This window comes from Varroa destructor, unplaced genomic scaffold, assembly GCF_002443255.2.
Source record: "Varroa destructor unplaced genomic scaffold, Vdes_3.0 BEIS01000001.1, whole genome shotgun sequence".
NCBI lineage: Eukaryota > Metazoa > Arthropoda > Arachnida > Mesostigmata > Varroidae > Varroa > Varroa destructor.
In genome coordinates this window covers 75,651,729-75,668,600 of record NW_019211454.1, presented here as the reverse complement: position 1 = coordinate 75,668,600, position 16,872 = coordinate 75,651,729, and the positions used below count along the sequence as shown (strand labels likewise).

The 16,872-nt window shown below is 38.0% G+C and overlaps 1 protein-coding gene across 9 annotated transcripts in view; it reads right to left on the bottom strand.

Moving 5' to 3' along the window:
* Positions 1 to 774: 774 nt before the first annotated feature.
* The window catches only part of LOC111248245 (calcium-activated potassium channel slowpoke-like), a 112,700-nt gene continuing 96,602 nt past the window's right edge, over positions 775 to 16,872 (bottom strand). For all 9 annotated transcript variants that reach the window (XM_086977304.1, XM_086977308.1, XM_086977306.1 and 6 more), the window contains one exon: positions 775 to 16,872. This exon is cut by the window's right edge and continues 12,678 nt beyond it. The gene's annotated coding sequence lies outside the window, so the exon portion shown is untranslated.

Genomic DNA, 16,872 nt, shown 5'->3' with positions numbered 1-16,872 from the left:
CATCATAAAAGAGCTCCTTCAAATTATTAACCTGTCGGGGAGATCCGTTTGTGCGCACTTCGACTAAATACGAAGCAGTTGCGCTTTTACTCTATTAGGGCGTACACTGTAGCTATGAGCAAAAGTAGATCTTTCATTTACGACCTTCACGGTATACCTATACAAGGTAGAAAAAAAAAATTCTACGCTAGGCATGACAGTTTACTCGGCTGTAGATACACAGTTTCATTAAGCCATCATTGCTACATTATCTTGTACAAATGGTTATCTGCGCCTTTCCTTTCTCACTGCATTAATTCTTAAGCTATCTCATGAAAATTCAATTTCAAAGATAAGCCTACCTCTCCAAAGCTGTAAGCGTTTGTGTTTGCTTTTCCCCCTATAGCCTTCGGTGTTTTTTTTTTCAAGAACTCAAAAGTGTACAGTATCAAGCAAAAATGGATAGGACGGCGTCTTAATAAATCATAGTTTGGCTTGATTTTAGTATCGGCTTTAATACAAGCGAGGGCAAGTGATTGGCCGGCCAGCGTAATCAGGAAATGGCCACAATGTGGGCGTGAATGGCATTATTTATTTAACTAACTACATTTGTATGTGTATGGACAACACTGATTCGTTTCGTTCAGCATTTTTCGTAACGAACGTTAATAACATAACGTGTTGAGTCTCGCATTTTAGCAACGGCAGTAAGAAAGGGCATGCAATATGAATCTGTTCCTGAAGACAATATTATATCGTATATAGATATAAAAATCATGTAACAAGAAAGACATATTGTCTAAATGCATCAATAACATCGCTTATTTTATTTGTTATTTTGCTAAAATTGAATTTAATATCGGTGTTCAGTAACATTTGTTTTAAGCGTGCTGTGTGCATTAATCCTCACTCTTCGATCGTTATAATTATTGGTAGCACTGTATAGTCATCATCATTTTCGTTTACTATGACGCTAAGACCATTATCATTGTATTGTGATTATTTATAGTATCTTCTTCTTCTAGAGACCCATTCTTTCTCAGTTAGGCTTTCTAGTATTATTTTCTATCACCATTGCTTACTCATCATATTATATATATTGCATGCTTGTTCTATTCATATCATTCATACATTTCTTTGCTTATATATATATATATATATATCATAAGCGCTCACTAGATAAATAGATTCGTGGCTTCATATATATATGATGTATGTATAGATAATCTAGTTATATTTCACATGAGTTAAATTGTTTTTAACACTCGTGGCTACATTACTTTAACGAATAATGTCTTAATCTTACTTTTGTGTTTTTTTTTTTACTTAGTACTAGTATCGTTTAGCTATCTCCTATTATATTAAATGGGCACAAATATTCATATTGACAGTAACACAATGTGTATTTATTTTTCCTGCTAACAGCAGCAGCGATTCGTATTTTTATTTTACTTAACATGCAATGCAACTATCCTTCCTGCCTGATATTTACTAGAGAAAGGAAAACCTTTTTCCTAAATTATCCCTAAATAATGATGATGATGCTAATAAATTACTTGCGAGATGGGTTATTATATTTGCTTTGTGTATTCGCCAGTCCTGATCTATCTTATTGTGTCCGTTTATAGTTGATTATCTTTTTTTTGTGCTACACGCATTGTTCTGGGTTATACAGCCAGTATATATATAATAATAATAATAATGTACACAGTGCCCCACTACTTGAGTTTAGGTGGTTACCTGCATAGCTCAGTTATACCTCAATGACGGTTAAGACAAAATCACTAGTAAGTAACTCGTAATTACATACGAGTAGATATCGGAACGATCAAATCCGAACGCGAATAGACGCTGTATGCCTAATAAATCGTATAATGTCAAGAGATTGAAAAAAGCTAACTTGTTGGTTAACCGAGTCTTTAACCGATACATTAGGCTCATTCTAAGGGATTGTAGACTTCATTTGTGGCCAGTCAGGCTATCCATGTTTATCATCAAAAGCTCTTCCGTCATGTATATGGAAAACGTTACATTTGGGGCGCTTCGGTAGTACCCTGCTCCTTTGTGAGGGTAAGGAACATAGGCCTCGATATCAATGTTTCAACATGCATATTTCTCTCTATTGCAAAATGCTTCAACTAGTGTGGTACAGATATGCGTTTAAATATTTTTTATTTTGCTTATCGGGTGCAGATAGCCACATATGATTCTACATTCCGAGATTTCTAAGGATCGTTTCAATCTGTAACCATTGCGCTATCTAAATGGTCTTCACATTCGATCTACGACGCATATTGCCGTTGCGCTCAGTCAATTGGGAAAAGTTATTTCAGGAGAAACGGTAGCGTACGCCTGCGCATGGCGTTGCTGTTGTTCTGTCTGTTGAACGTAAAATTATCTTTTTTTTTTTTTTTTTTTCTTTAGCTATTTATAGACCATTGTTATCCGACGTTTTATTGCTAAATACTTCCATGTATATTACTCTGTTTCGTATAAAATTGGAACCACCTAATAAATTTTGCTGTACATCGAAATCATCTCCTAGACCAAAGCTTTGCTTTGAGGTGACAGACAAAGCACCTGTCTTTCAACAATAATAAAGGCTTGATTTCGATTCGTTTGACGCGTCGTATGAGCCACAACTTAGGATTTTCCAGTGACTATTCAATAATTAAGTCTTCAACTCCCTTGTCGTTGTCGACGTTATTTATAGAGCTTTTACAGAGTTAGATAAAAGTGTAAACGTTTCTACATTTTTTTTTTACATAGGTTTTTAACAGGCTGATTGAATAGATTTTGTCCTATGATAACAGCATTAAATCAGCGTTCCTTTTTTTTTTTATCCAAGTTTATTTCCGCAAGGTAAATTTAGCCTTTAAGTCAAGTAAAATTAAATGTAGTGTACCCTTTTAAAGACATATCATTAATTTTATTATAAGGACTGCGCTAGTAATCGATACGTTTTGTGCTAATGAAACCCAATTCAATTACTGGCTCTGACCCTTTCTGTATTCTTGCTAAAATTATGAACGCTCAGAATAATAAACGAGCAGTTTCCTATCTTGTCTTTCTGTTCTTTATGAGTTTCAGTTATTTTTTTTCTGATAACTAGAACCAATTTCCTTTAGTCAATGAATAGGTATTTGCCTAAAGATTTGACTTCTGGCTACTGCCACATCTGCTAGTGAGTTGTTGCTGACAGAAAACTTCTCAGTTATATCTCGATTGCCGGTTGTACATAGCGATAGTTTTCATTGTGCTTCACCACAAGAGCTCTATACTGTGAGTTTCATTTAATCAAATATCTATAAGAGCTCTTTATGTTTTCTTTAAAAACCCATTTATTGGCCACACAGCAACGTCTCAAACTGGACAGTATTAAATGCTAGAAGGCTCAAAAAAGTGGGAAATATTATCGTCGATTTTGACACCTAGTTTGGTGTTAAAATTACTTATCTTCTCATTGCTCTAGTAATTTAGAACAGAAGACGCACGGCTGACATAACCGTTTACATAGAACTAATTTTATCAAAATATGTACTAAGAGCACAGCTGTACTGGAAGCAGTATGTCACTAAACAGGATATCCTCAGATCTGCTTTGAGTTGTGGACCAGCGCCATATTTAAGTAGTTCATGTCATAATGGGTTATTAGATATATCGCATGACGTGCTCTTGCTCGTGTGGGCCGTTAGCTACAGTCTGATTATACTTTTTTCATACGTTATCTTATAATACAATGATTGACTAGTCCTATTCATGGTGCGTCGTGTGTGTTGTTGTTGTTGTTGTTACGAACAATTTTTACGTCGTGAACCTCAATGTGTTAACCTGAAAATTGCCTTCGGTTTACCTACTGCCTCTGTTTTGTCTGGCCATATAGTGACTATTCTGCTCGCATTATCGCTAATACAATAGGAATAGTAAACGAGTTTAATTATAGATTTGTTGGTGCAATTGTTGCCGTTGGTGTTAGATTTTCGAAGGGGAGTGGGCGCAGGCTACTGTTGGGTTTAATGCAATAGTTGGGTTCATTTTTTTGAATGATCATAACTGGCTTTCAAGTAATAATACAACGCTATCATCTCAGAAGGGAATATAAAAGTTACACAACTTTTCTATCTCTCGTATCATATGCAATAATAGTAACAGTATTTACTAAATTGTTTCATTCTCAGCTTCACATTACTTCGCATGCTCTTTATATATATATATATATATATATATATATATTCTTTCTTTTGTATTGTTACTGTTCATTTGATAAACGTTAGAGCGTCGTAATTTGCAACAACGGTGCGTTCATGCTGCTGAGATGATAGCAGTAGCGGTCACTTGGCCGCTGTTTTACGATGTTGACCACTTAATGTCATATATATATATATATATGTGTGGTCAGATGGCAATTAGTTCGCGGTTTGGACAACCATATATAGTGTATAGTAGTAGTAGTAGTAATGTAGTGTATAGCGACAATGATCATGCGTATTGCGTCATCCGACTATTTAGCATCTTTTTCAGTTTGTCCATCGCTTTTTGGGTTTATTGACTTCATCAAGCCACGTCATACTTGCATCAAATCGTTGGTCTACCTCTTTTCGGTTATTATAAGGCGTCGTAATTAAGACTTCATCCACTGCAGTTCGTCAACACAAGGGATACGTATCGTCTGCATTTTAGTAACGCTTTTCGTATGTTTCACAAAGACGTTACGCGTCGCGGTTCACAAGCGTGGCTTAGGCAGTAATTAATTACTGCTGTGCTTTGTTCAGCTGTCATATGGACATACTTGAATTAGGCGACAATTGCTTGTTGCGTTTGCTTGTCCTACGACTGCTGTTGGTGCCGCCTTTGTTTTATTTTGTCGTATGCCTCCAGGCCGAAAGATAGCTTTTACGCAAAGGCTAGTATTTTTTACTAGTTTGCCAGTCGCAGCCAATAGATACGGGTTAGCTAAGGCGTGTTCGGTCCCACGGCCTATCTCTTTGAAAAGAGCCTACATTTCTGGTAACGATCGCCACGCCTGGTCTTAAGTCATGCAGTCCACTACGTCCGCTGATCTAAGTTGCATTACTCGAATCTTAAAAACCAAATGCCTATAGGAGCAGACGCCCTCATAAGACGACGCGCGCTATTTAGGCGGGCTAGCAGAGGATGATAGCTCACCCAAAATTCACTACAATGTGGGCTCGGTTCGTAATGAGATAGGCAGCTAAACTGGACATGTTGGACAATAGGAAAAATTTTCGCCTGAGAAAGTACTTTGAATTTTTGCAGGCTAACTCGTTAGAAGTGATTACCACCTACCCCTACGATTACACCTCTTGCAGTTTCACACGCTGTTTAATTGAAACGCAGATATCCTGATTCTACATTCACCTCTGGCTAGTTGATGTTGTAGAGGGGAACCCGATAGTGTTTTACCACTACAGTGCAATATAGTAACTAGCCATATATCTCATTCTAGCTGCTTTAGTGCTGAGGTATATGCATATCAAATCACAACTTATATTTTCAACGATTCTTTGTCTGACCATTAAACGGACTTGTATTGGCAAAAGGCTCTCATTGGGAACATCGGTCGAGGTATTTTTCTTCCGATTTAGGGGTAAATCGTCGTTGCTACCAGAACTCATCCGGGACGGGATAAATGCTGATGTTGTTGATATGTCGCGCTGACATATCGGCATGTTGCTGCCAATCGAAAAGGTAATCGCTACTTTATCCTGCGTATGTGTTCATGTGAATTTTTCCCTTAAAACGGCCATCCCGTGAACAAACATGGGCTAGCCATTCCTGCACTTCGGTGCAGCAAAGTACTCGCTTCCTTTACTTACGGGCATCCTTCCATTGTGACTATATTTTTTTTTTTTTCAATGAGAACCAGGCACAGTCGGCCTTTTCAAGTCATTGTCGAATTATTTGTTTGGATAGAGTATTATTAAATAGATACGATAACACTTGTTGTTGTGGTAGTCTGCCGTAGCATTCATTGCAGTTTCATATAGCAGTGATTCCGGAGCATGTGGCACCGAATAGACAACGGCCATTCGACATTACGGGTATTATTGTTATTCTTCTGCTGAAAATGTTGTTTAGGCTTCAGTGTTAATTTTCCCGTCTGTGCTGATCGATTAATTGCAATGTGATTTGCGAATGCAAAATACAGTAGAAACACATATGTCTATATACAAGTGGCTCCCATTTTTTTAATCTTGTCTCTGTGTGCATCAGATTCCGCAGTCGCACATCAGAAATATTATTTTTACTCCATCAAAAAAAAAAAAAACTATTTAGATTTTATTGTTCAATCGGTACCTCGATTTTTGATGGTCCGATTATTTATCTACTCTAGTTGCTGCTGCTTCTATCGGTGCCGTATAGTTATCGTTAACTTTATGTCGCGACTGTTATTGCTTTTGTGGGTGTCGACCGTAGTGCACACACTATCCTGCATTACAGATGTTATATTTACTGCTGTTTAATGGAAGGAATTAGTGCTATGTAATTATAGCCCGGGTGGAGAGCATCTCCCACATGTCATATGTTCATAGTCTCTCTTTGTCATTAAAATTATCATTGTACATAATTGAATTATTACAGTTTCGCTATTTCTCATAATCGATCGTGATTGAACCATAGCGTATCTGTTGCTAGCTTTGTTGACTTCACCTCTCTTTGCTTTGATTGCTATGTCAAAACTTTGCTTCGATGTCAAAAAGTAGAGGTCGCATTAAATGCTCGCCGACGTACGTACTCAGTTATCTTAATTTTTGTCATTGTACTTGTTGAAAGCCGGCCTCACGTAAAGCTTATAGCAACCAGTTGGATAGGCGTACTGCTTATCTGGAACATCGCTGTTGCCTGTTTAGTCTTCTGTATATCATCTGCACCTTTTTTTAATCATGATGCGATTTGAAGCCAGTACATACAAGAGCATTTTTAGCTAACTTATTTAATTTACTCGTGCATTACGCACAAGTTTTACTTCGGCAGTTCCAGTTGCAGTTTTCTCAATAGGAAATATTAGGGGACTCTCGGCGAAGCCGGTATAAGCCGCTGGTGAGTTGCCATCTTTCACTTATATATCGATAATAACATATAGCTAATACCCGTGAAATATCTCAGATGGCAGTTATTATCCGCTGAACAGCAATTAATGTTAAAACCTGAATTTTGAGAGATAACTTATTTCGCCTGCTGTATTATATTAAAACTGGCACGTGTGATGGGATTAATCAACAGGCTTGATCACGAATACTCCGGTCGCACGATAACAGTTGGATTATTATCGTGCAACTGGGGTATTCCGGAACTTTGATTTTCATTTGGCGCAGTTAGATATCGACTCATGTAACGCTATCAAATCATGTGTCTATATAGACGTCTCATAATAGGATACTTTCCGAGAGTCCCTCTGTGCTGCAAATGCGCTGCTGTTGACATTGAATTTAGCAAACAATAGAACACGGAAGAGACTTCGTTGTCACACGAGGGACGTTTCCTATGAGCTTCAGCGACGTCATCGGAAACATATCGAACGAGAGAAATTAGGGATCATTAGAATTATGGAAAAGTTAGAGATGTAACCGGAGGATTAAGACGAATGCCTGCGCCTGTTCGATGATCGGGAACAAGCAAACAAAAGTTGCTCGTTTTTCTTATAGAAACTTAATGATGGAGTATTCCTTGTACGATGTTGGACGAGGGTATACTTAAATCGTTTCAACATTGACAAGAGGAGGGGAGAGTGATCGTCTGTTGTTTATGTTGTTCGTCTGAATGCTATTGTTTCTGTATGATCGTTGTAATAACGCGTAGTAAATTACTAAACTAAACTTTTAATTATTATATCGCTCATCTGCCCATAATAACGGTTAATCGAAAAGACGTGCCGAAAGTCTGGCCCCTGTGAGCTGGTCCTTGAGTTTCATTTTTTTTTTATGTATTGTGTCACGAATAATGGCACAAAACAGGTACGGTTAACGGCTTTCTATTTAAACACAGTAGAAAACGTAGCTAGCCATCGCATGGAAACAAGCATTTCTTGTTAGTCCGCGCTCAAGGCAAGGTCTGACAGCGGCACGAATTTCCGATTTGGCAGAAATAAAATAATATTTATGTCTAGTTTAGAATCAATAATCGATCAATTCACATTTCTCGATTCACGTTCCTCGTGTTGGTGTTTTTTTTTATCACTCTGCCATCGATTCAGGCACGTGCTCACACTTCCCCACATAATTTTTCTCCTTAGGGGATCGCTGTTACATTTTCGAAAAAAAAGATTCTATGCAGTGTCACAGCCATGACATACGGGTTTTCAGTTTCACTGAAATTGAACTTGCATTTTTGCCTCTTACAGAATAGCCAATTTGATAAACGAGTATTTCATTGTTGAAAAGTACAGTTTCTGGAATTGTGTCAATGCGCAGAGCGAAAGAAGATTGGTGGCTGTGTTTCGTGAGAAGGGTTTGCTTTAGACCTTAGCAGATCTATACCGATGGTAGTAACAGTAGTAACGCCTTAGTCGTATTGCCACAATGGCAATGATTCCATTTGCAAAGCGCGAAGACTTTGGCCGGTGGACTATCGATTGCTAGAATAATGGGTAGGTAGTATCGGTCTGTCTCGATGTTCTTGGTTACGCTTTGTTACTGTAAATAGATAGGATACTTGTTCGCTTCCGCTCCGATGAATTCACTAAGGGTCATCTTCTGTTACTAGCAACGGAGAAATTACGAACACAGGCCACTGTATTCAGACCGTTGCACAAACATTAATGGTTTCCAATCAGGGCCTTGTAACCCTTGCTCACCTTAATATTCGGCAGGGCTCTTCGTGGGTGTGGCGATACCACAGTGACATGCGAAGGGACACCCGTTTTTTTGCGATTGATGATCGCGTTAGATAATGATTGATTAAAGGGCGTGAAAACAAACGCTGGACGAACGCGAAATCCATCCACGAGTTCGAAGCGACCCCATGAAAAGCTCGGCAGAGTGAAACGATCCCGTTTCAATGGCCCGTGTTCGTTCTCTCTAATAACATCCTTGGGAGTACCATTATTACGCTAGTGAATTCTAATTCCCACCAAGATAAACGACAATCACCTTCTGTCCAACTCCAACAATTTGTCCCACCCAACTCAATATCTTCAATATTAGGGGGTCTCTGCTTAAGTAAGTTGTTTGAGCAAGTCGCTCAACGACATTTCATAATATAAAGATAATGTTCTCAAATATACTTTCTGAAATTGAACGAAAAAGTACAGTCCGTATTATTGAGTAGATTGCGATCTATTTTCAAAATAGGGCGAATAAAGATAAATGAATTTTTCTAATTTGGTACATGTTTTTACGGATCTACATCGAAGTACTACTCTTTCGAATTTGTTACACGACTACTAAATATATGGTGTTAATAAATTATGATGATGAGCACTCGAAGTAATGTTTCGTTTGCTCTACGTGCTCAAAAAGTTCATCTTTATATACATATCAATTTAAAAAAATGACTGATTACAGATTTCTGCATTCTTTGGTTTCTGCTCAATTCGACATTAGGATCTCGTACACATTTCATGTAGTTAATTTGATTACGTCTGACTGTCAGTGTTACTATGATTACTTATATTACGCCCTAATTATTATTAGCGTTTAGGCTACTTATTCATCGCTTGCCCAAATCAAGTTTACCGGGTCTCACATTCCGTGTGGTTGTCTCTACTCATCATCGAAACCCACCATAACTTCTCTTCGTTAACATCGGCGCTTACTTGTATCAGAGATGCGGCAATCGCACAGTGTTCAGTCATTCGTCTGATCGTATATTCGCTTAAACACTTTACTTGCCTTCCGCAATGAGGTGGTATCGGTATATATCGGTGTTTATACCTTGATCCACAGGAACCGTGCATATATTTTTGACTGATTGCTGATTAGAACTCTTCGCATATGATCACTGTCTTCAGTATCACTGTCAACGTCAGGAGCCCCATCATGTGCTTCCATAATACTGTAGAATTAATCCTCCCTCTCAACTAACGGAGATGTTCACCTTATCAATATACTCAAGAAGCATCACACTTGCTCCCTGACGCATCAGACAGCACGTGCAGTGAGCCACCGGGCTAAGCCATTGATCAGTAAAAGCCAGCCTTTCTTCTTCCGCTTGTCGCTGGCACTATTCATCACAACGTATAGAGCACAATAAACCATTTTGATTTATAAAAACCTGTGGCCTGATCGTCCTTTGATGATAAATCAAGCCACACTCGATGACTATTATATCTGTTCTCACTATTACTACCACGATAATGTTGTTTATGTGTGTTAGTTATTTAAGAAACAACAGCATTGCCTGTATATAGCAAGTCTTAGTTTGTGTTCAGAGGTCATTGAGATGTTACCATTGGTCTCTCGTTATTTAGGTAAGACTAAGCCACCTTTTAAGGTAATGCTTCATAAATAGCTCATGCTATTTATCTACAGCGCGACGGGTGGCGTTCGTCCGTTGTCGCGCCGGGCGTTGAAAAGCAGAACTTCTGTGGTGGCGGTGTTAATCGATAGTGGGCGCTAGTTTGTTATTAATTAACACCTCATGTCGGTATTTAGCGCTTGTCGTTTTGTGTTACGAGGTAAGGCTCGTTACACCTCAGTAAATCCTCCTATCTGAATACGTTCCTATTAAAAATAATCTAATGACCATTGTAACTTTTTCATCATTATTAGTCATGAAATCGTTATGTTGGATACTTTCACGATTTAATAGGTAACAATTTACAATCTCAAAACATCTATTTTACTGTAAAAATCATCATTCGCTATGTCCCGAGTTGATAATGCGCCTGCTACTGATAATCCTTAAGGTGGGCTGATTGTTTCTACTTGCCACTAACAACAGTAGCTCACTTTAGAGAAGTGAAGCCTTATAATAAATCATTCAAGGATTTGAAAGAGTGCACTGAAGAATAGCACTCAAAGAAAATAACTAATGTAAACAAGTAAAATAAATCCAGGCATTATAATCTGATAACTGTTAGCGTCTAAATGCTGTCGTATTACTTTATGTGTATGATGTTTCATGATCAGAGGAGATGAGAACAGAGGTGGCACTAACGTTGCTGGAGATGATGATCAAGCCTGAGTTATTCAATTTTGTGGACTGGCGTTAGTCCGAGTGGGTAGCAAGCAGACAGCGTTTGTTTCTAACTCCGCTTCAAATCGTTCATTGATGTTGACAGAAACGCTAATTATTCATTATAAAGCGAATGTCATCATCATCCAGAATCAGAAGGTGCCTCATCGACCAGTCGCCAACTGGATCGCGTCACCTTGGCAACCTGGTTCTTGCGTTTTTGCTAGTCTTCGAAATGTAATAATAAAATTAAATAAAACATATGTTATTGTTATTTTTGTCTACGTTAGCTGTCCGGAAGTGTGTATATGAAAAGAGACACAGTCTGATTTTCGTGAACATTTTTCTAGATCCCGATTTTGAGAAGGAAATTGTCGTTGTTGTTTTAATTTTAATTGATTACAACTACTGTCCTATGACCTTAATTTTGTAATAACAATTCTTGTTAATACTAGCCTATTATATGAATATCGCTCAATTAAGATATTTACTTGGTTAGACTGTTCTCTTGGCGGTATTTTATCTAGCCTCGTTCATCGTCGTGATGGTGGAGCTAATAGCAGTAGTTGGACAGGAGAATGGTTCGTACATTGAGAGAGCGCGGCAGGCATCGTAAATTTGTCACCATTGCACAGTTTTCGGCATTATTATTATTTATATAGCTAATAATTGCGACCAGTGTCAATCATAATTAACAGCTCTAAATAGAAGATATGTTACATCTGTTGATTGAACGAACATAGATATTATCCGATGTCTTTGGTTTGTTCTGATACTTTAAACTAGCCGAGTTAAAAGCCATATGATTTCGGGATAAGCTACGCTAGTTCTAGAAAATATATAGGAATCTGAATACCTAATAGATTTATTTGTGTTTCGTGATGAGCTTTGATACTCAATACTTTATTTTGCAAAGTCATAAACCTTATGCTTGTTTTGAGCAAGTTTTCCGCATCCTATTTGCTGGTACGCGCTGCCCGCTCTCTAATGCCGCTATTGTTTCTACAAGGTTTTTCCGATTAATTTTACTGAACGTATTTTGCTATGTTCGTGGAATATATAAACATAACCACAAAAGGAAGCACCTAGAAATTACTCGAACATGATTTTCTAGAAAATCATGTTTAAGTAATTTTGTGGGTGTATATATGTAAAAAAAAGCAATGCTTTGCCTTCAAGTGTTTAGCTTTAAAGACAATTTCGTTAGTTGTATTCGAAGGAAAATAAATAATGTTTTCACTACTATTTCCATTCTTTGTGATTATTTAGATAGATATTATTCAATAGCTTTTTTTTTTTTAGCGTTTTGTACCCTTCAAGACTACATTACCTTTGATTTTTCGCTACTTGAAGTGTATTACCTGCATAACTATTGTGACTTTACATTCATGTTTTATATATGGTATATATAAGGCCAACGTAGCATTAGCTTTACAGGCTTTTTGCAGAGAACCGCGCCTATGTAAAGGGTAAAATTAGCTGTATTAAGTCTCGTTATGTTAAGTTGGCGGCTATTTCTTGTAGACTCCTATGAACATACATACAATTATGAACTTGTGGTGTGTATGCATGTGCAACCAATATGCTCTTCCATAGGGTCAGAAGGATTTTAGGTTTGGGGGCGCTCCTCTTGTTTCACTTCAACTGTAGCTTTCTGTAGTCGCTGTTATTACCGTCACTGTTGTTGTCAGTATCACATTAGTAGGAGATTTTCCACATTAGACAGGTATTTGATTGAAAAGCTTTTATCGTTGACATGGTGTTCAATGTCCATCTGTTCTCAACACTCTAGTAATTGTTGTTAATAGAGTCGGGTGACAGGTAGAAAACTCTACAATTTTCTGTAGTTTTTTGTGTCACCATAGGCTGTTGTTGTTCTCGTCAATGTATCAGGAACAGCAAGTGTGGTGTTGAAGACATACTGTCCACGTTATAAAATCACAATTTGATATCAGCCTCTCTTTTTTCATAAAAGACACCAGTCCGCCCGATGCGAGACCTACCGCCACCATAGGTGTTGAACTCTTTTGACCCTTTGAGCCACAGAAATGGTCAACATCATACGCTAGGTGAGGTAAGTGACCATTATGGGGTCTATTCCAGTTAAAGTTCTCCGAAAAATAAGACATCAAAGGAGTGAACTTTGAATTATGAAACGATCGGGCGGTTTGGTCAATGATGGGCACGTTAATAGGTGTTCAATATCAAGTATGCGCAAAACTATTTTTCTACTTTCATTATAAATACGTCGTCTGCCATTATGCAGACTGCAGGGTCGTCGGTAAAAATCGTCGTTTCATTGCGTTGACTATCTTCGGCTTTTATTATGAGTAGTATATTATGTTGTTATTCTTCGTTAATGCGTGTTAGCATTATCATATAACCGTTAGCCTTTTAAAGCGATATGAATGAGTGAATGTCGGAATTTCTTATATATCACTCGTTTGCTCGTTAGATGAAGAACATAATCAGACTAAAAATACATCAGTCGTACCTTTTCACTTTTTTTTTTTATCAGTAAATCAATTATTTCTAAATAACCTAGGTCATTAATCGTAACGACAGGTTAAAAATAGATTGCCCCAGTAAGAGAATTGCATCTACGAGCACTCTCGTACAGTCGCTGACCTGAAGTAACTCTTAAATTCAGTTATCCGCACAGGCACTTACTTAACCAAAAGAACAACAACCGTGGCCGCTAGATCAACCTTAAATTGATATATGACGCTAAGGAAATCATATAAGCTGGCAAAGATAAACAAAGAAAGTCAAGTAAATGGTGTGACTTGGTCGTACGACTCTATGCCTTCTGCTAATTATGGACTTGGAGACTTCTAGGACATAGGCATACATGCTTAAGAATGCGCACTTCTGATTTAAGCAAGAAGAGCTTTAGGTACAAAAAATAGTAGGGTTCTTAAAATGCGTCATTCAACTCAATTTCCAATTGACTTACGTATGTTAGATAGAGACCGAGCAGTAAAGCTGATAAGAAAAATTTCCTCAATGCTTAATGCCCTGTATTGATAGCCTTAATAAGCAACGTCCCGAAATGTAAGCGCAAAGACATCGATTCCTATACAATACCAAACATGAACCTCTATTGACGTATTTTGCTAGAAACACAAGTTCTAGATGAATGTGTGATTTGCAGTCGTTTCCACCGCAGTTTTAGTGTGCTTTTCTAGACGTGGAATAAAAGTGACTGGACCAATTCTGTTGCTTTTATACCATTTGATGACCTCTACAAGTTTCTGATTCTATAGATTATGTGAGGCTTTAAAAGGAGGACAATAATGTATAGAGAGCTGGATAATAGTACTCTAGCTGTTGTCCATCCTTCCATAATTGTATGCTTCTCCTTTGAACCTTCCAGCTTGTTTTGCCTGCTTTTATTTCACATAGATGTTATCGTAATTAGAGAAATTTCAGTTATTTAGTTGTCCTCTAAATCAGTCATCGGGGCCGTCATCATGTGCTCCTGTGTTCGAGTCAGTGACAAAAACGTTTGAAGGCAAACCATATCGATACTCAAACTTCCATGCCTAATTAGTATTGGTATGGCTTCGAATTGGGTGCTGCTGACAGCAGTTGGCTACGTTAATTTCTTTATAAACCTTTACAAATGAAAAAAGCATCACGTCGGGTCCGTCAAAAGAATTTGACAAACATTTTGGCAAAGAAGCCTGTATTTATGTGATAGCCGCCAAACGTGCACATATGCCACTGCTCGATAATGACTGAGCGCACTGCAGAGCCCGTGCTGGAGACTGCGGACAAGCATTGCTTTGGATGGCATTGGCATAGTTACTTGTTGTTTTTTGCCATTTTCACGTTTGTGACATAACTGTTTCTTATTCTATATAGCAATGAAGTCGATGTAAAACAATTTCCATATTTTTTTATGGCTTAAAGAGTACTTGTTATGCCCAAGTGCTAGTACTTGCAATCGAATAAGCGATCATGATTCGTAAACATCTTCGTTTGCATTATCTATTCTCTGTGTTCAGGAAGGAATAATATAGCAATAATTATAATGATAGTAAAACTAATAGTTCTCACTGTTATGATCAGATGCCTGTAGCATTTGGTAGTCATTGTAGAAATACTGTGTCGCCAGCTTACATATTTGACAACTGTTTTTCTTCCAATGGCAAACGCCGTTGATTTAAATAATTGCTACTGCTCTCTGTTTATCGATTGTTGTTTGTTCGATGGTTCGATATGTGCCATTGGTCGTATGGTAATCAGCAGTCTTTTCGCAGCCTGTATTGCGCGTAGCATGAGGCATAGCTAAATACTTTACAGCTTTTCTTTGAAATTTGTTTTTTGCCGTTCGACCTCTTTAGTCTACGCTTGTATGATGGGAAGTTGTTAAAATCCACTGGCCCTTACTTGACAAAACTCAGTTTCAGTAGAAGAATACTTAGACTGTTTGAAATAATCAAGCTAAGGCACCCATTCTAATGTTACGTAGGCCAAAGTACAACTGCTGAGGCTCCACGATCAAGTTATTATAACAAAATTGTTGCAAACTCCGTCGATGTGAACATATTTCTCTCCACTGTATATGATTAGACGAGGGCTGTTTTCCGTAGTATTGGACAATCCTTGCGGGTTAACATAGCAATCTATCTACACCTGTCGCACAACCTGATAGGGATACTCCTATCACTCACTATCGTGAATGTTTATACGCTTATACGATCCTTGTTATTATTATCACTCAACTGTCAATTTCTATGGAGGAGACCATACTTTGAGTGACTTGAAGGTCTTTCGTTGGGTCTTACCTCGGACCAATAAAGAGAAGTGAACAGTTGAGTTAGTTGACTGATCTCATTCTAACAGTAATAGGATAAACGCACTCGGAAAATATCGCTAAGAATCTCTTGAGGTTTCTCATTAAGGGGTTTTCTCTGCTATGCTCTAAAAGTGAAAGATGAACGAACTTTTCCAGAAGTTATTTGCAATTTCTGCAAGTTCGATTAGCCCGCAACTTGCGAATAGGAAAATTAAAGTAGCTATCTGTAATCGACCTGAACAAAAGTACTATATCATTACTTAATACGTTGATGGCATCCGTTACATCTCCCATTGGTACAGACAAACCCACTTAACGTGATCCTCAAGGCTGCATACATAGAATAGTACATAATCGGCAGATGAGTGAGAGCGCGAATACCGCCGATGTGGATAACTAGCGCAGTAACGTTTGTTTCGTTACATCTGTTACATGTGTTACATACCCTTGTGACACTGTAACATGGCCACCCGGCCCCAGCCGGTCGAGGTCGGGTAGCCTCGGCAATCGGTTAAAAATGTGAATCGGATTGAATTGAAGTATTTTGCTGGATGATGCGCTGTTGCTGCTGCTGCTGCTGCTGCTGCTTACTATAATCTTCTGTTCGGAATAGACGCCTGCTTCCTTTTTGTTATCATATATTATAGTTTGTAAAACGATTGCATCAGCAATATCTGTTTCGACATGTGTTTAATTTTTATAGACATTTCCCATCGTATCAGAGACGGAACATCGTCGCTTGGGGGCGGGCATACATTCTAATGCTTAGGTTGCCACAAGCCTGAACCGTAATAATACCGTTTGGAGGTATCATTTATGAGTACTGCTTACAACAGATCGTGATCTACTAAAGAAGAGTACAATATGATGGCAATCTATTATAGTTTCAAAAAACGTGTCCAGACATGAAACGCAATCATGCTTGTCCGTATTGAAATCACGAATTGAAGATA